At 43.0% G+C, this 24,858-nt stretch overlaps 1 protein-coding gene across 1 annotated transcript in view; it reads left to right on the plus strand.

Moving 5' to 3' along the window:
* Positions 1 to 650: 650 nt before the first annotated feature.
* The window catches only part of galnt1 (UDP-N-acetyl-alpha-D-galactosamine:polypeptide N-acetylgalactosaminyltransferase 1), a 40,650-nt gene continuing 16,442 nt past the window's right edge, over positions 651 to 24,858 (plus strand). Inside the window, exons 1-2 of the mRNA XM_083990482.1 lie at positions 651 to 1,260; positions 16,448 to 16,560. The gene's annotated coding sequence lies outside the window, so the exon portion shown is untranslated. The remainder of the gene's footprint in view (positions 1,261 to 16,447; positions 16,561 to 24,858) is intronic.

The following is a 24,858-nucleotide window of genomic DNA, read 5'->3' on the forward strand; positions in this document are numbered from 1 at the left end:
GGTCTTTACTTACTTCTGAGTGCTCACCTAAAACCATCAGCTTTCGCAGCGACAGAAAATGCCAGTTGAAATTCCTATCTTGTAAATGTGGGGCAGCAGCTTCCCTGAGGGTCATATAGGCTACATATGGCTGCAGCTGAAGCTGTTCCTACTTCACATCCAACAAGATAATATGCGAGGTTAACACACTGATGAATTATAATTTGTTACATGTTAAATAGGCCTATATTTACTATGACTTGCCCTTGGTACTATTTATGTTCAATAATTGGCCTACATTAGACTCTGTTAGCCTGCATCTATTCTGCACCATTCTGCTATTAGTAGCCTACTGCTTTTGCATAAAAGAGTTTAATTAATGAGATAATGTGTAGGCTACATTATATTTATTGACCTCTATGGCGCCTACATGACCCTGGAGTTCAGTTTTGCTTAAAACCGATAGCCCATCACTAATCTTGGTGCAGGGTGCAGCTTTAGACTCATTTGAATGCAGTTGTAACACTTTTTAGACTATGTAAAACAGGATGGGGATCAGTTATAGTATTTCTTCCGGGTTGGGGGGTAGTGGAGGGAGGGATGAGCAGTGATGCTGCTGTCTGTGTTTGCTCCGCACATCAGCAGCAAGCCAAGCTCCTCCGTCCTCTCTCCCTTGTAGTCAGACAGACCGAGGCAGAGGCAGCAGCACGTCCGTCCGCGGAGAGAGGGAGTTCACACGGCTCACGGCGCCGCTGCAGACCGACCCCACGGTCCCTCTAACGGGCTTCCCCCGGTGGATGTCTCCCCTCGCGTCGCGGGGGTCTGGCACTGGAAAGACTCCGCTCCCGACTCGGTTTTTATTTTATTTTGGTAACCGGTTGGTCTCGACGACACGGAGAGGAGGACCACACTCCCTCACCACCACCACCACCACCATCATCATCATCACCACCACCGTTAGCTCGCTAAGCTAGCTAGCCTGCTAACTTAGCCGTGACACTTTGAACCAGTGGTGTAGTCTCATTTGTTGTAGTGGGGATATATACTGCTCTTTTAGGTGGGTACACTGCTGTTCATACCTGTATCCCATAGAATGTATTTAGATTATAGTTTTGTTGTAGTGGGTATGCTGAAATATTAATGCATTTCCAGTGGGTATATGAGTATAGTACCTGAGTATCACACAGACTACACCACTGCTTTGAACCGTATCGGCGTCAGTTTAGCCTGCGGTGTCTTGCGCCACAGCGGCGGCGGATCGAGGTGCCCTGTCCCCACTGGGTAAGCGAACAATTAATGTGAAATATATCATATCGTTGTTGTGTATGTGTGTGTTTTTTCCTCTTCTTTTTATGGCCACATTTCCCCACCGCTGGCTTGTCTGTGCGCTGTGTATAGCGGTAAAACGTAGAGCAGGAGCAGCGGACTGGCGCTATGGCAGAGCGGCTCATGTTGACAGAAGCAGCCGCCGAGCAGCGGAGATGTGATGCGAGTCTCCGTTAAACACACAAATCGTCGCTTTAGGTCGCCGCTACGTGTCCGACAGCGGCTTGTTTTTATTAACCACTCAGAAACACACTCAAGGAAACAAAAACTGTTTTGTTTTGTTTTTCTGAAGCTCATTAATACTTTTATAGTCACCATTATTGTTAGCGTTCACTCTTGACTGTCGATTTGTGGTGAATGGGCCACTGCTATGTAGATTAACATCACTCACTCTTGCCGCATTTGACTGCAGCCAGTTTTCCTAATGGTTTATTTGAATGATAGATAGATAGATAGATAGATAGATAGATAGATAGATAGATAGATAGATAGATAGATAGATAGATAGATAGATAGATAGGCTGCAGAGCAATATAATGTCAATCCAGGTTTAAAGTTGCCTGTAATGGTTACAATGGACTGTGGATGTGGTTTTCCTCATTTCTCAAAACATTACAAAGCTTCAGGGGTTGCATCACTACCTGGAAAGATGAGGTGTGCACCAGGAATTTAACCCCTGGTTGGTATTTGTTGCGTCTCTTGTGTCCTGATAGAGGTCAGATGATTTAGTTTAGCTTGATCCAAATAGGGAAAGAGAGAGTGAAAAAAAACTAGTGGCCACAATTAACCTTTCCCTTCCTTGGTTTGACTGCAGTCTCTGAGCCCATCTCCTCCTTCCTGCTCCTCTGGATGATCACGTTTCATGTAGCCTAATTCATTCATTGAGAGGCAGTGTGTATGGTTTTATTGGAGCATGTGGTGCCTGTTCTGTGTCTGTCTGTGTGTCTGTGTGGAGGAGAGAGAGTCACTGAGTGAGTGAGAGAAGAGAGGCTGAGCCTGTATGAGTGAGCATGCATTAACAATGCTGTAATTATCTCCAGAGATAAGAAAATGGATTCACTATCAATCCTGCTGGAGGTGGCAGTTGCTGAGCGGAGCAGATGAAGATGTAGGATTGACAGGGAGCCAGTTAAATTTATCCGTCATGTTCCTCAAAGGGAGAAAATAGAGGAGCATGTATTATTTATCCTGTGTGCGTGTGGCGTTGCTTGTCTATGTGCACTGGGAGAATACATTGCTGTATCTTTGTCCTACCTGTAGCATTGGTTCTTTGAGTTGACGATGACCTTGATCATTTTTTGGACATTACTCCAACTATAAAAGATGCACTGACTCAACCAAGCAGGGCAGTGTATGGCAGTATGTGTGGCTTCGCAGCCATTTCCTGACCTATGTTGTATGGGTTATGTTTAGGACCTTGCCTCAGTGCTGCAATATTTCTGAACTGAGGTCTGTGTTCAGGCACGATCGTCTACCACTGAAAGGAAATGAATCATGTTCCTCATTTCAAGGCCGTGGAGTCGGCATGATGCGTTTCCTGACCTATGTGTGTTCAGGCCGCAGCAGATGTGCCTGCCTTTGTGAATTTGTAACTCTTTTTTATGCCCGATTTAGGATATTTGCGAATTGGATTTTTTTTTTTCCAGTCTTCAGGACTATTTTATTAGAGTTGAATATCTAGGATTTGATCAAATTATATCACTTAACTACAAAGTGATTGGCATCAGTAAGGGCCATATACGTATAAAGAACAAAATATGTGTGCGTGTCTGTGTACTGTATGTGCATGTGTTGATAAAAACAGTCGGTATAATCATAATAATGACATGCTTTGAAATCCAATTAGTATCATTTTAAATCATGTGCACACACATGCAACTAGAACACTTGGTATTCTGTGTTTTCACTTGTGATAAGAAATGACACTTCTTTTTTTACTAGATTCTGCTCTTCACAATGTGAAATTGAAAGTGAAAGATGTTTTTAAGTGTATTGGTATTTGTGAGTGTGTGTTTGTCATCGAGGGTGGCTGTGGTGCATTTATTGCTCTGAGCTGGCCTGGAACAATAGCCCTATTCTGGCCCGTGTCTCCGGAGGGAGGCAGCAGCATTCGGCGTTCCCGGCACTCTGAGTGCCAGCAAGGCTTGGTTTGGGATTGGGTTTCCACAGCCACCTGGAGCTCAGAGCACAGGAATGCCATTGTTCCTCTTTCCAGACTATGGCCGGATCAGGCACACATGCAAACACACATTCGCTTACATAGACACATGGATGTACACACATTTATTACACAATATGCAAGAGAAGCTCTTACCACCTTTCCTGTCCCCCCAAAACTTGGGTCAACCTGTTTTCTTCCGTTGTCATTGCTAACATTAACAAACAGTGACCTGTCCCTGCTCACCCTCTGTGACCGGATACTAGCGGCAGAGCGTTACACTCGTCTGGGTGGCTCCTTCTGTAAAGCACTCTAAATGTGAGCTAAACTCATTGTTGTTTGGCTGTTTTTGCTGTTGCTTTACTCATCTGATAATAAACAACCTAAATACTTAACACAGATATTAGATGCAACTTTATTGATCCCGAAGGAAATTACATGATATGTGAGGTGAGTGAGAAGTTGTTGGAAATGTCCTTTGTATGTTGAGTGACAAAAAAATCAATAGAAAAGTTGAAAGGAGGTAAATCAGTTCAGTAATTTATTGGGCAAAAATTGCAATCTGACTTTGGTTGCAGTTCAGACAAAACAAGTCATTTGAAAACATCACCTTGGGGGATGTGAATTTTTAATGAACAATTTTCACCATTTGCTACACCAAACAAGCAACTGATTAATCAAAAAGATCATGAACATATTAAATGTTCATGAAAATAAAAGTTGCTTAGACACAGTCGTGAAGAACTGTAACCTTGAAATTGAATTTTAACTCAGTAATAATATGTATATTGTCATAGAGAGCCTAGAGCAAGTGTACCAACACCTCTCAGGTTATATCTGTCGTAGCTGGCGAAATGTCACGTTGACTTTATTTACTTCTTTCTAATCAAATCTCCCTTTCCCAAGAAAACATTGGTGAGTGATTACTTTTCAGGCACATCAGACAGACTTATCTCCACACTTTGCATCAATTTGTTTTGATAATGTGGCAGTGTAGAGGAAAGAAGATTTGCCTCTCTCAGATCTGCCCATTATAAAGTTTCTTTTTCAGTAATTACAATAATCTGAACAATCAGAGCTGCATTAACATAAATACTTTCAGTTTGTTTAGAGTAGTGGAACGAGCACCGTGTGAGTGGTCTCATTTCTAAAAGACGCTGTTACTTAAACGTATAGGCCTTGTTTATTTTGCTTCAAGTGTTATAAAATCAACTTAAATTAATCTTTTAAATAAATAAAAATCACTGTAGAGATGTTGAAGTTAGTTTTGCAACATCAGATACCAGTGAGTTAAATGGTTGCCCTTTAGACAAAGTGAGAGAGAAAGAAAACAAAGAAGGATGAGAGGGAAAGAGATAGCCATCAACAGCATTTAGCGTTTTTTTTTCTTTTTCTTTCTGCCTCTCAGTCCTCTAGGTCTAGGGAGTCAGGCAGTTGTGTGTGTGTGTGTGTGTGTGTGTGTGTGTGTGTGTGTGTGTGTGTGTGTGTGTGTGTGTGTGTGTGGCTCTCCAGCAGGTCACATTAGGGATAGAGTTGCACAGAAGTGGGTCAGCCAGTGCCACCAGGGAGTCTTGCCAGCTCCCTGCTTGCTCTCAGGCTGCAACCAACTAGAGGCCAACACAAACACCTTAGTTGTGTACATGATCCTTGTACATGTGTATTGTTTGCAGGTAGTAATTGTTAGTGTGTGTTTATATGTAGACTTGCAGTTACTGAGCGTGAATAGAGCGGTCTTTGCTGTTTGTCATTCACTGACATAACATTACTCTGCTTAGTTCGCTGTACTTTGACTCCTCGTAAACAGCTTCGCTAAAAAAAAAATCAAATATTCTGATAAGTTCTGAAGGCAAAAAGAACGTCAAGCCGAAGCTATTGTGCAGCGTGTGGACTGCATACAGGGCTTTTTTACAGATGATTCAGAGCCTGTCACAATCAGTGTGTCTCAGCTGGATGGACACGCTGTTTTCTGCTGCCATAATTATAAGAAAATAGGATTAAGCCCAGTATTCAGAATTGGTTCTTGCGACATTTTGTCCTATCACAATGGACAACACTGGGTGAAAGACGGCTCGATGAAAAGCCGACCATCACAGAAAGAGGCAAGACGCAGAAGTATTGTATAAATATTGGGGAAGGATAGCTATAAGGACGGTAAATGTCTGACCAATCTACTGAACAACACACCTAAATGAGATCAGAATCTGATGCAGCTAACATACTGTGACACTGTGAGATGAGTATTATGGGGACATTATTATGAATGTGTGAATAATAAATGTAAAAACACAGTTTTAACTGTGCATACAGGACACACATCTGTGCTGAACCTGCTTTCATTTGTCTCATCAGGAGAATATGCAAATACCAAATCTTCCACATTTCTGTTACAAATGGGCATGTCACTGCAACCTTGTTATCTTGAGCAAAATCCAAATGGATGTGCAAATGTAAGTAACTGACTTGCTATAAGTCCAGTTGGCTTTGGCGTAGTGTGCTGTACTGTACTCTGCTGTACTGTCATTGTTTATCTCATAAGCAGAACTTGTCCCTGATAGCACAGAGCTCAAGGAGTCACCTTCCAGCTCACCTGGAAGCTCTGTGTGTAACCCTATACACTACGCTTAGCTTAGCTTTGCTCCAACAATTACCTTCTTTGTGCTGCTCATGTCTCTGTATGTTGCTCGCAGCATCGGTTTAAGTCTGAGATATGACCTGACAGGCAAAAGCATAGTTTCCATGGAGACAGCCATGCTCCTTGCCTACCCCCCCTCCACCCTCCACACACTCCCACCATAGGAGGAAGTGGAATATGTCCAATTTCTGCTGACTCATGGAGTAACAATTGTATGACACGCACTTGCACACAGATGTCTCTCCTCACTCTGGCCTAGTTATTGTTTTTTGTGCCTTTTTAGCCCGTTGGAAACTGTTTGCAAGTGTGTGTCGGCTTCTCGGCCCAGCTCATTCGCTGAACTCTTCAGTAAAACGTGAATGTCATGGGAATTGTCTTTTCTGTTTTCTCGACTCTTTGTTTTGATAATTGCGTCTCAAAAACAATAGTACTACTTTACGCAAGCACTGTCAGTAACGCTGTAAAGCTGTTCTGACTGTCCAAGGTTACATTTGATTTATGCAGCGATACAGCATGTGAGTCGACCTTTGCCGTACAGGAGCAGCCACGGTGCATAAGCTTTAACTCTGAATGAGCTCTGAATCCATTGCTTTGTACTAGCGGTGCTACTGTATTGTACTGTACTACTGTAGCATGCCTGTTAGCACTGGTCAGCCCTGGTTGTAGGCTAGTAGATGGGTTCAAACCAGGGGCTTATTTGATTTGAGGCAACACTACTAAACACTGCGCCAGTGTATTCACAGAGCTGTCAAATCTGGAAAAGCCCAAAGAGGATTTATGGAGATTTAAGACTCAATTCTCTCTGCTTTCATCCAAACACGAGCACCTGGATGACAACACTTAATGGGTCTTGTGTTCACACAGCGCTTTCACACGGAGGCCCTCGGTACCTAATGCACTGTTAAAGGAAGGACCTTGAGCCTCGCACGATGCTTATTAGTTGTCGTGTCCCTGATAAAGATTTTTAAGCCAAACCCATAGCCAGCTGATGGATGTGGTGAGAGAACTTTGAAGGTCATTGAAAAAAAGTCACACATGGGTAATAGAGGACCCCTGGGGCTTATATGATAAGTGGATGACAAACAAGTGCATGTGATTTATGGTGAGCTTATGTATTATGCTGGAGAAATCAAACAACAACATTGATGAAAACCGACTGGCAAATATGTTGGTGCTGCACACTCTGTCACATACGTCAATCTACTAGGGTGGGGGGATATGGTAATATGTAGAGGCAGTATAACCCCCAGAGATTTTCACTACTGTTGACATCTAGCTATATTACGGCAAGTGTGTTCTGCTGAGTGAAAAATTGTTTTGAGAAAAGGAAAACAAACTTCCAAAATGTATCTTCAAACAAAAACGACCCTTCAACACATGAATTTCATATTGAAAAGTGAAAACGTTTGTCCGTGTTTTCAGCTTTCTTTAACGAGTTTTATCAAATTAACCAAGGGAAACATGAAATTGTGGTTACATAAAACTCCATGCTTTCTTGTTACCACTGAAAGTAAACTGTGGTGAAGACCAAAAGGAAATTGGCAACCAGAACCAGTTCAGTTTTAATTTGTTCTCACCGCACCGGACAATGAATGAGTTCATGTAGCTTTTCGTTTACTTTTCCAGGGTTTCCTCCGATGGCGAACCAAAACAATTCAATGGTACAAGGCGTTTCAACGAAGCAACAATCAGAATGTGACCCCACTCTTTAAGAGGTGTGACCGTACTGTCATGTTTTATTTTATTATTCCAAACACGGCCCAAGTTTGTGTCTGCAACTTTTTGACACAGAGGAGAAAGAGAAGTGTAGGAGGGCAGAAAGGACAGCCCCCCTGCTGTGGCAGCTCTGTGCTGTATCTTAGTTGTGTGACAGAGAAACCTATCTGCCCCGGGCTCACCCTGACCAAGGTACAGCTCTTCCCTCTGGGCTTACATACACAACCATCCATCTCTGGCTCTTATCAGCTACCGGGCTGCTACTCAGTCTCTGAGTGCCTTTGTTCATGTGTGTGGGTCTGGGGACACTATGAGTGGGGTTGTTCTGGCCCAGTCACACTGATAGCCGTATCAACAGTTACTCCTAGCTGATGAACTGCAGAACAAAAGGCCCATTGTTTGTCTGTGTGTGTGTGTACAGTGTACATGTGTGTATGTGCTAAGCCACCAGAAATTGTATTTCTACAAGCCACAAATGTCAAGCGCACTGCGCTCATGTGTCCTGGGAATCTGTTAGTGTGTGTGTGTGTGTTTGTGTGTGTTTTTGTGTGTTGTATGTTGCTGCAGTGTAATCTGCCAGAGGCTGAGATGTGGGTCAGTGTGGCTGCAGCTCTGCAGGGAGAGACAGCAGCAGGATACTGCCTCTACTGTAGAGGGACTTGTCTGGATAAACAAATGCTTCATGACAATTTAAAGTGAAGCAAGGGCCGGCATTTTTTGTGCATTTACATTTTCATATACAGTATACTGTAACACAAACGCTCTGGCCTGTTTCTGTGTGCTTAGATAGATGTGTTCAAACTGGCTAACATGGGCATTTGAAACAGTCTGGAAGCACCCTTATTAGCATAGGATCTACAGAGGTGTAGTGATTGAAATCTATGTGACTTCTTAATAAGGCTAGATTGGAAAGAGGATGGACAGATTAGTCATGCCTGGGGCTCATAGTGGATTTCACCTGCAGTCATTAAGCCAAAATTATTGCTGAACATTTCAAACTCACAATGAAAGCTTATTGGAGGTTATGTAGTGTGACTAGGGGTGTGCGTGTCTAGAGGCTATTGACCTCATGACAGAGCTGCTTAAATGAAATATTGATAGCATTAGCTTGGTGAGGAAACCTGTGTATGTGTAAAAGCGACTTGAGTTATTTGTCTATATTTAGAGCTTTGGCTGGTGATTGATTGTGCATTTTGCAGCAGCCAATAGGCTATTGAGTATCCATTTTTAATAGAAGATATGGTCACACAGACCAAATGACCTGAACTGGTCCAGCAGAGTTTAATGGCAGGATTAATGAGCACTGAGTGTGCAGACAGGCAGGTATAGCTTATATAATACTGCCGACTGCCAATAACAAATAACAAGTAATAGAGGATGTCTCAGTTTGTTGATAACTTACTTTTAATGGCAGTGTGTGAGCAGTGAAATGAAAAATGTCCCTCTCACTTGTGAAAGAACAAAAGATTTGTTTTTTGTCGGAGGCTGAAGCAGTGGATACCACACACACAAACACACATACCACGGTGACTCAGCACACTTTGCCTGCCACTTATATTACTGTATGTGGGCTCTCTAGATGTCTGCTGCACATGTATCATGTCGTCCTAGCTTTGCATCCACTGACAGCGTTACATGCAGCCAGTCCACTTCCTGTGGGACTGCATGCATTGACGCATCACTCACAGCTCATTTTTCAGACTGTTACTCCCTCCCCCACAAGCTTCATTATCGAAAATGTAAAAAAAAGATTGGCACAGTTATGTAGTTTAAAAGTAGCTTTTTCTCAGAAAACCTGCTAAATAGTTAGCAAATTCTGGCCATAGAGGAGCAGTGCAAAATCCCAGTTGAAGTGATTAAGGAAGTGAATTTGAAACAGTAGTAAAGAGATTAGATTATTTTTAAATGCGAGTTCCCTTTTTTTATATTGTCAATCCGAGCGTTTATAAATGTTTTCTGCTGGGAAAACCTAGTTCAATTCCCTCATCCCTGCATTTGGGTTCAACTTCATGTTGCAGTTTTCTTATCTTCCTGATTTTATTTATTTACGAAGGGGAGGAAATGTCAGTGTTTTTCCCGTGGTATGCCTGTAAACTGACTTAAAAAAAAAAAAGATCTGAAGTCAGAGGAACTTACTATTTCATGGTGTGGGCAGTGTCTGTCATATCTGCCTCTTGTGTGTGCAGTGGTCCTGAATCTATGTAATTACCTCCTCCAGGGAGATTACGTTTTCACCCGTGTCCGTTTGTTTGTTGTTTTGTTTGTTTGTCAGCAGGATTATGCAAAAACGACTGAACCAATTTGCACCAAACTTCTTGGAGGAATGAGACATGAGCCAAAGAAGAACCCGTGACATTTTGAGGCAGATCCAGATCATTTACTATGAATTAGATTTTTTTTCTCTTAAGTGTGTCGTTTTGATTTTATTCCACTTTTAACTTTTTTTTTCTTATAGGTTTTCACTCCTTTTTGAATAAGTTGTTTTGTAGGAATTGTCTTCACACATTGGAGATCATTTCTCCTCTTTGTTTTGTATTGATTTCACAGCTTTTTCATGCCCTGCTTTTTTGTGAAGCGCTTCATGGAAAATAAACTTAAGGAATTAGGATCATTAACATTATTGCTGCTATAATGGTTTCTGTTCTACGCAGAATGTGTTGAATCTACTTTTTTTGCCACGACACCAAAAGAGAAGGAGATTGCTTGCTGCGTAGAATTGCTAGGAAGTCTATCCTGGATTGGGAATGTTGCCGGGAGCGTTTGAACACACAGCTGGGGGCATGCACGCACTTAAGCTTGATCCTGTTAACACGGCTGCTGGCCAGAGCAGCAGCGACAGCAGGGAGACATGGAACCAAGAACAAATTGCAAATCTCCAGATGTCGCCAGGACATACAGAGATAGATGGGAAAGTTTTGAGCTAAATCTGTTCTGTGTAATCACTCAGGACACAGACTAGGGAAGGTAGTGAGTGTGTGTGTGTCTGCGTGGTGTGTGTATTGTCATTACTGTCATTCCCGTTAGCAGGGGACTAGCGGCCTGCTGTTCTGTTTCCTGTGCTCTCTACTTACCATAAACAGGAAGCAGATCTTTCTCTGTGGCTCTCTCCTTTTATCTGTCGTATCTTTCTTTTTGTCTGTTCTCTGGTCCCTCTTTCTTCCTCTTCCTACCCTACCTCCCTCTGTGCGTGCATGCAGCGTGTCTAGAAAGTGACAGACTCCCAGAGCACGTCCTTATCATGGAAAGCAAAACAGGCTGTTGTTGGGGACATTTCATCCAGGATAAGTGTGACACAGTGGCGTGTCCAGAGACGTGCGACCAGCTGCTTCTTACCTATTTTCTCCTTGCTCTATTCCTGGCATTCCTGTTTTTCCTCCCAGTGCTTCCCCTGGAAAGATGTCAAAAAAAATGGTGAGCTACAGCTACAGTTCCCTGTGATACTGTTGTTGTCATCTTTTGTTGCCTTTCCTCTAGTCTCTATTTAGCATCGATTTGGGTGTTTGTGTGTGCACGAGGTGCTGCGGGCTCCCGGGGGCCTTCCTTTCCCACACCACTGGAGACATGTGGTGTTTGACAGAGCAGAAGGTCGAACAGAGGGCTGGAAGGAGGCTGGTGGAGGGGAGGTGACGTTGGCACAGGATTGGCACTCCACTGTGTGTTGTTGCTATGACCAAAGATGTCATCTTTCTCCCTCTGGTGGAACATACGCCACCAAATCAGGGTCACATAACACGTCTTGAAACTCTGGCAAGGATTCAAACACACACACACACACACACACACATTGCACACACATGCTTCTACCAGGCTATCACATCGTCTTATGAAAAGAGACCTTTCTTCCTGTCTTAGCCAGTTTCAGCTCTCTTTAGTGTCTTTTCCCTGGCAGTCTTTAGAGAGAGAGCGGAACAGTTAGGTTTAATGCTTGGCCATGGCTGGTTGGTCACAGTGTGTTCTCCCGGAGCTCGGGGAATTGTGAAGGACTGATTTGACTGTCTGTTAGTCTTAGTTCAGTCCACACCACCCTCCAAATTGTCTGGAACAAAGGTCGTTTCAGAGCTCCTCAACCTTGTTTGTCTCCGGTCCTGCTTTGAATCCTCTCCGTGCCCTCAGATTTTTATCAAAACAACTTTGGCTCACGAGGTGTTATGTGTGGGCACAGACATGCATAAACCACAGGATGTGTTTGAAGTGATTTATACTTGCTGAAAGAGGACTTGTGTTGCAATTGCAAGCAGAGATTTTTTTTCACCAGTCCACCCATGAGCTCATCTTAACCTCTGCATTTGTTACACTGGCTCAGTCAATGGTCTTTTGGATTTATGACAGGAATTACCTCGACCCTGAATGAATGGAAAGAGGTGTGTGTGTGGGAGAAGACAGTCAGACTTTGCAGATTAATAACAGGGAGTGTTCAGTGGGGTCAGACATACAGGCAAGAGTAGGGTGGGATGGTGACAAACCGAGCCTTTTGGCTGCCGTGCTGCATTCTCTGCGTTGATTCTCAGCTGGTCACAGCTGGAACAAAGACGAGTTGCTAAGGAGGGATAACAAGGATTGTAAGAAGCAGAAAACACTGAGAACTAAACTTTGGGCATCTGGCCTCTGTTCCCAAATGTAAAATTAATGTAACTACAACAATGATGGTATCACAATTTTTACATTTATTTCTATAGAAAGAACATAAACATACAGAAAAACATAGAACAAACAGTTGGTCACCTACACATTCATACAGACGACAGACGTTATACTGATGGAGATACAAGTCAGTTCACAGCTCAGTGAGCATCTCTTGTGGTCATAAACACAATCCATTTTTCCCAGTATTGCAAATACTCATCCATCCGTAGACTTAGCGAAAAGGTAATCTTTCCATATTTTGAATATTAGTCACAATATCAATCCAGACTGTCTCTGTTGGAGGTGTGGCCTGCAACCATTTTCGGGTTACAGCTTTCTTGCTGACTCGCTGCTGATAATATTTTTAAAAGATATTTGTCTTGCAGCAGCAAATGGGCTGCAATAATCACCTTGTTTGATGTGAAACTAGAAACACTTCGATCATGTATCAATACTCCACAACAGTCTGTTACTTTCCAACTTTAATTTAGATGACAGAAGTGCCCGGTGTGTAGATCTTTGTGTATCTGTGTGTGCACATTCAGTCTCATTAGCAGCAGCCTGCTGACCAGTCCACTTCTCATCACGAAGCCTGCGTGTGTTTACACTCAGGTGTGTGCTGGTGTGTGAGAGTGAAAGGTCCTGCTCTCTGGCTGGCTGTTGACACACTGCTGAGTAGTTGAAGTATGTGCGTGTGTGTGCAGGGCGACACTCTGGTCTGGCAGTGTGTGTGTAAGAAGGGGTGTTAATGTCACGTTGTCTTTATGGTTTGTTTTCTTCTTTTTTTGTACCATGTGCGTTGTTGAAGCCAGAGTTGGCCCAGACTTTCACCTTGAATGAACACTATACTCCTGCGATCTGTTTTCTCCAGGTGTCCAACTGTCCAACTGTCCATGCTGTCTGTTATGTCCTCTGTGTTTCTTTTTCACCTTTTACAACATTACTCCCGTTCATTTGATAGATGCCACCCTCTGATAAGTCAAATTACAATTCATTTACAGCCTTGCTGAATAAGTAGTAAGTAAAAGTATCAATATTCCTGGTCTCATGCCTAGATTTGATTATATTCTGCCAGACTGGTGTATGAGATTTTATACCTACTCTGCCTCAACACAACTAAATTTTTACCACATCCTGACTTAAGGGCATAAAGCATTAAAATGAGCTCACTGCAGCAAATAAATGCAGCAGAACAGAAAACTGTTTAATGTAGATCAGTCACGTCGCGCCAATATCTGATCCTCTTAATATGGTTATCATTGGTGCACACTGGTACCTAATTCCTAGGCAGAATGAGTGTTTTGGGATTGAAGAAGAGGGACAGCTGTAATAGTATGAGTGGTGATCATCATAGCTCTGATTTGGGTGCTTTAAATAGATGTTTGAGAGTTGCTGGCTCTCACACGGACACTTGTCCTCTCAAACTGCATCAAAGTGGACACCGTGGAGTAGTTTTCTGTCTCTGCTCCACGGACGCTTCAGTGTCAGTGTGGTGTTGGCCAGCATGTCGTGTTCCACTGGCACGGCTCGCTGTTTGGACGAGTCAAGTCCACCTCTGCTGCTCACTTGCCCTGCATCACACACATCTGACTAAGTGTCCATCTGTTCGTCAAACCACAGAGACATCACACCTTGATGTACCAGGGGCATGCATGAGCTGTGTGCGTCTTTGGGTTGACAGCCAGCAGACTTGTAGAACCAGGTCTGTCTTAGAGCAGCTGCTGCTGCTATTATAGCGAGTTTTGTGTTTTTAACAGTGTGAGGTCAGGGCTTACATTTTATAAGAGAACAATTCATGTCCAGGTGTAGGAAAAGCTGAGGTAGCTGCATATGTTGGAAGACCTCCCAACTTTGCTGCACTGCTGGACAGAAGCCCAGTTACACACAGACATTGAGTCTCTGCCTCTCTCTCATTCAAACTTTCAAATACAAATTTAGTTCAATAGCACAGCAATAATTAAGTAGTGTGTTGTCAGACCACGTCGTACAGTTGTCACTCTATTTCTCCAGAGACAGACAATGCCTGCCTATCTTGTCTTTGTGCTTGTTCTCTTCTTCATTCTCCTTTTCAGTGTACACCTCGCATGAAAGGACTAAAGCATGAAATGGGAGGAGGAAGAGGTTTGCGCTGCAGACACAAAGACATGGCTTGCTATTTGTACTGAAGTTTTGTGTGTGTGTGTGTGTCTGCTGGTTTATTTTGTGACTGTCAGGAGAATCGGATGAGTATTTATAGAGGCCCTTGCTTGTCCTGCTACCAGTTTGCAGATGGATTACATTTCCACTCCAACTTTGAGGAGGTGTGTGATTGATAAAGGGACAGAAAAGAGAGGTGGAGAGACAAACTGTTTGCAACATCATTGTGTAAGAGATGGGGGGGGGGGGGAGCAGAGAGGAGGAAGAGTGATGACTCACCCAGGAGGAGACAGACAGACACCTTTGGTGGCCACGACCCCTCACACACTGAAGCATACCTGCACTGCAGCACAGCCTCCTCACACTCACTAACGCAGGATTGTGTGGGCTGGCAGGGAGAGATTTATGGTATAGCTTCTCTTGTAATACAAACTCTTAATACACACACATACACTGGATGGCAATATGAAGTCCCAATGGACCAGGATGATGACTTGGCTTTAAAGTAGGCCAAGGACCAGATTGAAGGACACACAGGCGCACAAACACACACACATACATCCACACTGAGTCATATTCGGTCTCATCTTCATTCTCTGCGGATTTTTCAAAAATAGCAGATTAATCCGGTGAAATGAGCAGTTCTGAGAAACCGTCAGTTGTCCATCCTCGTTTCCCTCCCCCCCTTCATCCCTCTGTCTTCTCCCTCCCTCTCTTTTTCATCCTGCTCCAAGGCTGGTAGCGTGCCTTCAGCTATGTTTAACCTTTGGATGTGTGTAGAAGGCGTGAGGATGATGTATTTATAACACAATACCGAGGGATACACAGCTACGCTGACAATTTTATAAATGACTGACAGCTTTCCAAAGTTCGCTTTTAAGGCATGTTTGATGATGCATTTTCCATTAATGCTGGGAAGTGATGGCGCAACTGGAAACATGCCTGGCAACATTGTGACTCTGACTTTGTGATTATATGAGAGGGATGAGTGTTATTATTGTGCGTGCACAGCCAGGAAGTGCGCTTGAGTCCGTTGAGTGACAGCTTCTCTCTCGTCTTCCTGTGGTTGTGTTTTCAGGTTTTTTGGTCCCCTAGGTGTGATCAGAACGCTCTCAGTCTCTCATCTCAACTGTTTGGAAAAATCTAAACTCTGCATACTGTTAACTTCAATGTATGAAAGAGAAATTAACGCATTTCATGTAGAATATTCTTGACTTTGATCTTAAAGCAGATATCAGTGGAATGTTTTTGTTAATATAAGTCCTAAATAGTCCTATTTTCCGTCAGCAATCACTTACATGAAGTATTTCAGCCTAAACACGAGTCTCTCCGTCACTCTGCTCTGCTGTAACCCGAGGAGAAAATTTTCCTTGTGGGATACAAGTGTTATCCAATGAGGAGAGAGAACGGCATGAAGGGCTGTGTGTGCAGCCAAGGGATGCGCGTGAATGTGGTGACGTAGCACGAGGACCAATTGATGCCTGACAAGGGCGGGGGCTGCTAACTCATGGTGCGTTCAAAGAAACTCGTACTTTGTGTTTTTCCTTCCTGTGAAGTCATACCAGTTTGATCTGGTACGAGTTCACGGGTCGGAAGTTACGAGTGGCCGTTATAGGGAACTTTCACAGACAACAGGATGGTAAAAACACGAGCTACGGGTTACCTGGAACGCTACCAAGTCGTAGTTGTGACTTGAAGCTGTAACTTACGGTTTCAAAAGCCTGCCTTGAACGCAGCATTAGCCGAAACGGCCGTGAAGCTGATATCTGCTTTAACACTCACACAAGAGATGAACACATCTCTCTGGCTGCTTAGTGTGCATGCTGCTTTTTTCCTGTAGATAATTAATTAAACTTTTTTTTTTCTGTCCCTTCAAGGAGCATGTGTGAGTGACGAGCAAAGGAGGAAGTGGGATCTCTGACGCTCCGCCCCCTCTGCTGGTGGAGCACCTTGCACATCTGACCAGAGACCCCATTTGTCAGTTGGACAGGTATGTGTCCAGAAATGAAATGAATGTTATTTACATGAGCTGTTGTCATCAGTTGTGTCTCTCATGCTTCAGTATCAGTGATTGAGAAACAGACCCTATCACATAACTAATCATATTTATACAAGTATGCAGCACAGCCTTTATAAATTGAGCTTTCAAGTCGGTTTTAACACAAAACTCACATATCCACAACTGTCTGTGAAGGGAAACAGTCCCAACTGAATTCTGTCGTCAGCAGCGTGATGAACCAAACTATTGTATTGTATTGTCTGAAGGACGGTTTGATCACCAAAACAATAATCCCAATCATTCTGATCAACACTGAGATCACAATTTTCGAGTGTTGCTTTGCTGCACAGACACAGGATTCACGCACTTGGCCTTAATCCAGAATACAACAGATAACGACCCGTTGTAAAAAAAAAAAAAAAAAAAAAAAAAATCTCTGCTTCAGACATTTTAATTTTAATTTTGCCCGCCTGCTCTCTACACAGTGGAATGACAGCCTGCCCAAAAGATGCCCAAAACGTCTTAATCATCACACTTCTTGCTGGCTGTTAGTGTAGGAAGCACTTTCTTTGATGTACAAATGAGTGGAGTATGTACTTTATATGTCAGCGTACATGCATCATTAAAACTACACATAATGCTTAGATAAACACACAAAGACAGATGAGAGAACTAAAACACTGTAGATAAGGAACAGCAGATTTGCCAGAGATTACCATTGATGAGTCCAATATATCATGATGGCGTCATACCAACACCTCCCTCCCAAATTTCTCCTTTTGTGTTTAAACTATAATTATTGATGAAATATTTAATATTGTTCATGTCTCTTTAAAGCTGTCTCTGAATTCTATATGGTTCATGTGTTATTATGGCGGGGGAGGGGTTACTTCTCCCGGCAGTGTTCAGATTTATGAGCGGCTCCCTTATAGAGCAGATGTTCTTTGATTACTGTACTAATGGTTTATTGCATGGAAGATCGCCTCAGTGTAATCTAGAAATGGTCGGCCGGACAGTCTGTCTGACTGACTGTCGGTCGGTCGAATAGCTGTCCAACCGTTCGCCCAAACGATATCAAAGTTGGCAGGTTGTCTTGCTAACGGCACAACTGAATACACTGCTGAGATATCATCTAAAGAAGTACACTGTTTTGCTGCTGTAGCCACTCTCCCTCTCTCATCTCAACACTGACCATTATCACTGCACAGGAAGCCCAAGGTGTTTGGATGTAGCCTGTTAGGAAGATCTTGCAGCAACATGGTCAACAACTGTCATCAAGTCCAACTCAGAATCAAAACTGAGGAGTGTGCATATTCTGTTCATTTTGTGCATGTTCATTAAATCCGTAAATTGTTTCTGGATTGACATTGTTGACATTGTGTTCTCAGATCGGTTGCCGTTCGTGTTTGCTGACTTCATTTGTGATTAGCAACTGAAAGCCGGTTCATCATGTACAGCATCTGTGTCCTTATCATTAAGATGGAAAATGTAACTATGTCATTGTCTGCACATTTGCTGCACTGGTACTGCACTAATGATTGCTGAGTGATTTTTAATGCCATGACTGGATTTTCAGAATGATTAAGAAGTAACTCACAGAGCAAACCAAATCCATAGTTGATGATAGGTTTTGCTTCAGTGAATTGCAGGTCTTGTGACTTATGTCTTTAATATGTGAGCCCTCGAGTTTAAGGACAAAATGTGTTCTCATTTTGCTTCTAGTTGAGAATGAAACTCTCTGATGAGATGTCAGACATGCGCCAGCTTGTTTGTTGAAGGTTTTACAGATTACCCAATAGTTTCAGTTGTTCAACTGTGTTAATCCGGCATCTCCTTTTGGTTTTCATAGTAGGTGAGTAAGTGCACACGGCGCTGAATACCATGATTTTTTGAGGCAACATGTTTAAGTGACAGAGATGCGTCGATGAGAGTAGATGAAAAACACTGCCAGGGTCAGAGTGATTTGCGAAGAATCACCAATGTAAAAGACGACTGTATTAAAGGGACAACGAGGAGTTTCTATTCGGTTATAAAAAAGTCTCACGTTAATGTGGATGAATCTCCGCTACCCACACTTGTTAATGGGCCCATTTTCGATAAATATATCGTTCTGTCTCTATCGTTATTTTGTTATTATTAGTGGTGGCGGAGATGCTGGTCGAGCCGACCAGCGTTTCCTTCGTTGCGAATCATGAGAATAACGCAGCCGCATCGCCGTTTATGGTCGGAACTACGGTGGTATGTGAACCTCTTTGAACCTCTGACTTTAATTATTGATGAATGAAAACATGAGTCCGTCTTGCGCCCGGTCAAAGAAATGTACGGTGCGCGCGGAGGCTCATAAATGTAGTGTGAAAACGCTTCGCTTTTCCAAAACTCCTCGTTGTCCCTTTAAGACATATTTGGATAAAATCCGATGTGGGTGGTTGGGGGTGTCATACTTATATAAAGCCATTGTTCTGTTATGATTTATCATTGTATAATGATGCAGATTAACAACAGTGTAAGGATACTTGGCTGCTGGACAGTCATGATTTCAACACAACAAACAGTCGAAACCCTGTTATCCTGTTCGCAATGTCCATGTTTGGTTATTGTGGGATTTTCCTGGATTTGGGTGTTTAATGGTGTTGCATAACTTTCATACTGTGATAAAATAAATGTTAACCAATGGCTGCAAAACACCTTTTTTCTAGTGGGCTATTAGCTGTCTATTTGTTCTCTCTTCAAAGTCTTTCTAGTACAAGTAATGCTAAACAATTCTTGACCAAAAAAAAACACTTTAAAATAACATTATCTCAGATTTTCAGAAACTACTAGAGGGTGGAACATTTCTATTATTTGCACATTGCACTGTAAAACAATTCATATTGGAATAGTCTCAAAATACAATGCTTTTATGTTCAGAGAAAGAAATCAAAGTGGACTGTTAAAGTGGTTAGCAGGCAGGGAAACCCTGCTGCGGTGCCAGAGCCTCGTAAATCCTGCCTGGTTGGCATGAGCAGTGGTAGAAGGAGCAGAGCTGAAGTGCAGCACAGGCCAGACACACAAAGCTGCTGGGTCAAACAGCTCAGATTGTAAGTATTGTGATTTGATCTGTGATTAGCACAGTCTGCAGTAGGTTTTGAATTGTGTAAATTGTTGCTTGATCCTTCAACTGTGTCATGAAAGCCTTTGTTTCTAACTTTGCATGGTTGTGAGGTGAAATCATTTCGGTATGAGAGGAACAGACATGAATATGGAGAGAAAAATGTGGTATCATGGATTGTTCTGAGTGATTACACCACTCTTGCGTCACACTGACCACGACAGATAATGCTTTGGTGTGTTTTCTCTTTTTTATGTTATTGTTGTACATGTGTCGTGTGCCTGCGTGTGTGTATCTGTGGTTTGCTGGTGTGGCCAGGCAGCTGTGCTCTCCACTCGTCAAAGGAACACCCTCTGTGACAGTAATGTGTATTGATTTTGGCTGAAAATGCCCGAGTGATTGGAGATTGAAGTGTTTAATTCCACTTTGTGCCTGTGCCAAGCTTTGCATTGGTAATCAATTTCATCTGGGCCTTTTACGCTGCCATGGGCAGTCCTATCTGTTTTACTCTTTGACTTTTTTTTAATATTGAGTTTTTAAACTTTGTTTCCTCGCTCTCCTTTGTTTTTCCTGTCTCTCCCATTCTGACAGAAAATGGATTGAACATAACAGTCAAAAGAGAGTGCAAATGTATTAACTCCCACCAAAACTAGATATTCAAGGTCACTACCAATGTGCCGGTTGAAGAATAAAGAGAAAATATGATTGTGATATATAAAGTGACTGACGGTCACTTTTTTTTCTAGTATGAAGACGTAATGGTTTTGAAAAGTATCCATGAAATTTTGCAATATTATTGAACTTGAAAAAGGGCCTTTGTCATGTGAGTAATGTAACAAATCAGGGGTTTCCCCCATGAAGACATTTAGCCAAGATGGTTAGCCACAGAGGTCTTGACTCAGGGTTAGCACCTTGCCTCAGGACTGATTTAGTCACAGATGACATCTGAAACAACAGCCGGACTCAGAGAGTATCTGTTTACTGTGGGTAATAAAGCCTCCACTCTTTTTGACTAAATGTTAATGTCTTAGTTATTATAAAGGGACTATATGGACTTTTGGTAAGCGGAAGTGTTTTCACACTACATTTCCCATGATTAATCAAGAACGAAAGTCGGAGGTTCAAAGACGATCAGATACCGTCGTAGTTCTGACCATAAACGATGCCAACTAGCGATCGGCAGCGTCCGGGAAACCGAAACTAGGAAATGCTGGGCGTAGATTGTAGATTCATCCACATTAATATGAGACTCTTTTATAACCAGGTCTCTTTAAGAGTAATAACTTTGTTGATGTTAGTGGGGGTGGTCTTTGCTACAGGCAAAATGCCCCACCTGTTCTCTGAAACACTGCAGTTGAATGCATTACGTAATTATGCCAGGTCATTCTCACCATCTTTGTCTGTCCTAGTGCTTGTCTCAATGTCGTCCTCCATGGGACCGGTCCATGTTCTGCGGTAGAGGTTATAACCTGGAAATGAAGTGACCCCAGCCTTTTTGCCTGTCTGCCTCTCCTCCTCCCCAGAGAGCGATGGAGACGGGGCTTCAGGCCACCTTGTTCTGTTTCACTCCCCTAATATTAGCCTGTGCCTTGTTCTGCTCCAGTTGAGAGAGGCATTACAACTGTTCAGAAAAATCACTGCCCCCATCAGCGATGTCTTGGAAACTGTTTAGCTTCAAGCCCACATGACCCAAGGACGCCTCGCAAACCATCTCAGATTTTCCCTTTGAAGATGTGTCAAGTAGCAACATGCATTGTAACAAGCTTGTTTATCAGGGAGAAAGCGGTCAGAGTGAAAGCCATCTGGCTTTTTTTTGTGGAATAATAAACAAGACGCTGCAGAGAGCAAACAAATAAACTGCGATAGTAGTTTATTATATAAATTAGCAGCATGAAGTTTGTGTTGATTAGCAACACGAAGATCCTCCCCTGTCATTGGCACTCTCTTTTATAAATACTATCCTCCTCTTTCCCTCTTAATTTTCCTTCACAGATATAAACATGAAATCCCCAGAAGAGAGGCTCCTCGCTCCGAGTTATAAATTGTGAAGCGAGTGAAGCCCTGGATCCTCTTCCTTTGCGGAGTTTTTCAAGTGGTTGTGAGAAACACTGGTTGTGCAATCTCTAAAAGGGGATTAAGCCTGTGGAGAAGAGGAGAGGAGGGGATATGAAGAGAGACACAGAGAAGGATGTGAAGGGGGAAATTGTGTTCTTGTAGAGAAGTAGTGATGGCAACCGCTCTTGAAAGGAGACGACATCCCTAAGAGACGAACAGGAGAGTGGGGGTAGGGTGGCTGAGAGAGAAAGAGTGAGATGCCCGGGATGGAGATATAAAAGAAAGATGGAGGGAACGTGATATGTTAATGGATTAGGGAGTGAGCACGGCGATGTGAGGATGGAGAACCGTGTGTCTGTTTAATGTCATAGGCAGCCGGGCTGTTTAAAAGAGACTTCAAAGAGACTAGCCGCCAACATAAACTATACTGACGCACTCTCTCTCTCACACACACACAGTAAAGCAAGGCCTAAGGCAGCCGTGAGAACAGAGGGGGACCCGAGGTGTCCTCTGCCCTGCCTGGTTAGAAATACAGTGAGTGGAGAGGCATGTCTGAGGGACAGCAGTGGGAAGGTGTGTGTGGATGTGTGTGTTAAGTTAATGTACATGCATATAAATCTTGTCTGCTGCTGCTCGGAGCGCTCCTGTCTGCTTCTTTTACGTTCACTGTGATCAAATGGCATTCAGGGGAAACCAGCTGACATCCCACTGACAGCGTCTTGACATGACTTTGCGAGCGAGAATATATGTGTGCGTCTCTCTCTGACGGTGGTGCTTCCATGTCGGGCCCCGTGTCTTAATGCGCCGTTATATGTTTGGCTTATGTGCCGAGCTCTGTCTGTGCACCAGGAAAGAACAGAGAGAGAGAGGGATGTCTACAAGCTTCTGCTGTGTTATCAGGTTGTGTCATGTTACTGAGCAGAGGTCAAACGAGGCCGGTACAATCCTGCAGCGGTCAGAAAAACAGAGAGGGATTGGAGAGCGAGGACTGAATATCTGGCGTCCCACTGCTCCTGGAATTTCAAAAATGTTTCGAGGAGTGATCCAAACACTTAGACAAGCAATTTGATGAAGTCTTTGTGCATATCTCGGAGGATCTGAGATCTTTTTCCAAAGGGATTTCGTACAGGAATATGTAAAAGCAGGTTTTGTAACTTCTTTGTTGTGTGTATTCTTTTTCTATTCGTTTTCAGCTGTGCTTGACTGTCTTTGAATACCAAGCATGTCAGGGATGAGGAGGGAATTGTGACAAATGGATACAACCTGGATCCTTTACTGTGACCAAAAAGATACAAAACACTGACTGGGACTTATGAAGTGATATAGTAACATCCAGCATCGCTTGGCAATTTGTTGTAGCTCTCAAACATCACCCATGTGCTCCCTCTACACATTGGCACAGAGTAACACCTGTGCGTGCGTGTGTGCGTGCGTGGCTGCGTGCGTGCCATAACCACAGATAGAGGTGTGAGCTTTGTGCAGCACCCTAGGCAACAACACTGCTGAATCTACGGAGCTACTTCCTCTCCTACACACACACACACACACAATGTGCCAAGTGTCAAAATATTCACCTCTTAATTCCCGTGAAACTATAGATAAAAACATATAAAGCATTTAAAACTGTTTAGAGATAACTTTTATTGCAGTGTTTAATCTGATGGTAATGAAAATATTGATAAATTAAATTTTAAGTATATTTTTGGGGCTTTTTATTGCCTTTAATAGACAGCACAGTGGAGAGAGAGACAGGAAATGGGAAGGCAGAGAGGGGGAATGACATGCAGGAAAGGGCTGCCCGATGCAGGATTCGAACAGGAGCCGCCTGCGGTCAGTGCAGTGAGGACTGTAGCCTCAACATGGGGCAGCAGCTCTACCAAGTGAGCTAAACGATGCCCCATATTTGCCTTCACTTCACCAATTACAACCCAAATACATTTAGATTTCTCAAACCATGCTGTAGAGATGAAATAGTATTATAAATGCAAAACACCTGTTCATATGAAGAAATTGTGTGCCCCTTGAATTAGAAAGTTGTAGTTTGACACAATTAGCTCAACTCAAATTCCACTTGGCATCTCTTTCCTGGCATTTTACTTCTGCAGTTTCTCTGAACTCAACTCCAGGTTTAAAAAAGTGTTAAAAATAGGTGTTTTCTTATGAAACCATTTCCCATTTCAGTGTGTGAGAATGTTTTTTTCACTGTAGTTTCGGGGGTGAGGGACCAGCAAAATTAAATGGATAAAATGAAAAGGGTCACGTAGATGTCATTTCACCAGGAGATTTGTTGACCAACAATGATCGGATTTTAAATTCCATTCAATCTACTGCTTACGACTTCCCAGGGAGGGGATTTGTTGGCTGGTGGTACGTTATGCACTTGCATGCTTGTTCCCATCATTGCATGTTACTATAGTGTAATTGATTAGATTTTTTTCAACCACGGGGACAAGGTATATAACAGCATCGCGCTCATCCACTGGCGGTTTCTCTGCACTAGTTTTTCTTCGTCATACTGAGAGATAAAATCTTGCAAGGTTAAAAAAACTCAAGCGAATTACTTTGCAATAGTCTAGTGCCGTGAAATGTCAGGCTTCATTTGGGGTCAGCTTTGCATTTGAGACATTATGTTTGAATCATTCTGCAGTAGTTGTTATGGCCTTTCAGCACTTACTGGTCAATATAAGTATCATGTGGTAGAGCCCCATGCAGTGTTATCTTTGCACATCATGTGGCTTTATTCACTGCTGCAGAGTAGATATAGTACATAGATTGAACTTAGCCCAGCTACTGTATTGTGAGGAAATTGGAACTATTTGGCTCGGCAGGCACAAAAGTATGTGAGAAGACTTAACTTTTGAGAGAACCCAGATCTTTGCTCTTGTTTTCTGCTGTTCACGGCACTTTTATGCCACCAGAATCCTATCAGGTGGAATTTAGAAATGCTGCTCTGCAGTTCTCCATCCTCCGTGGCTGCGAAGCAAAGCTAAGCTAAGCTAAACTAGCTATGCACAAGCACCTTTTTTTCTCCCCCCCTCCCAGGGGCACAAGAGAAATCACCGTGGCCAAATTAATTTTCTCCCTTCTGCTGCTGCAACCTGAGGGATCATTGAGGCAGAGAATCGGAGGGAGAGAGGGGAGATGGT

This window comes from Trachurus trachurus (genome assembly GCF_905171665.1).
Source record: "Trachurus trachurus genome assembly, chromosome: 16".
NCBI lineage: Eukaryota > Metazoa > Chordata > Actinopteri > Carangiformes > Carangidae > Trachurus > Trachurus trachurus.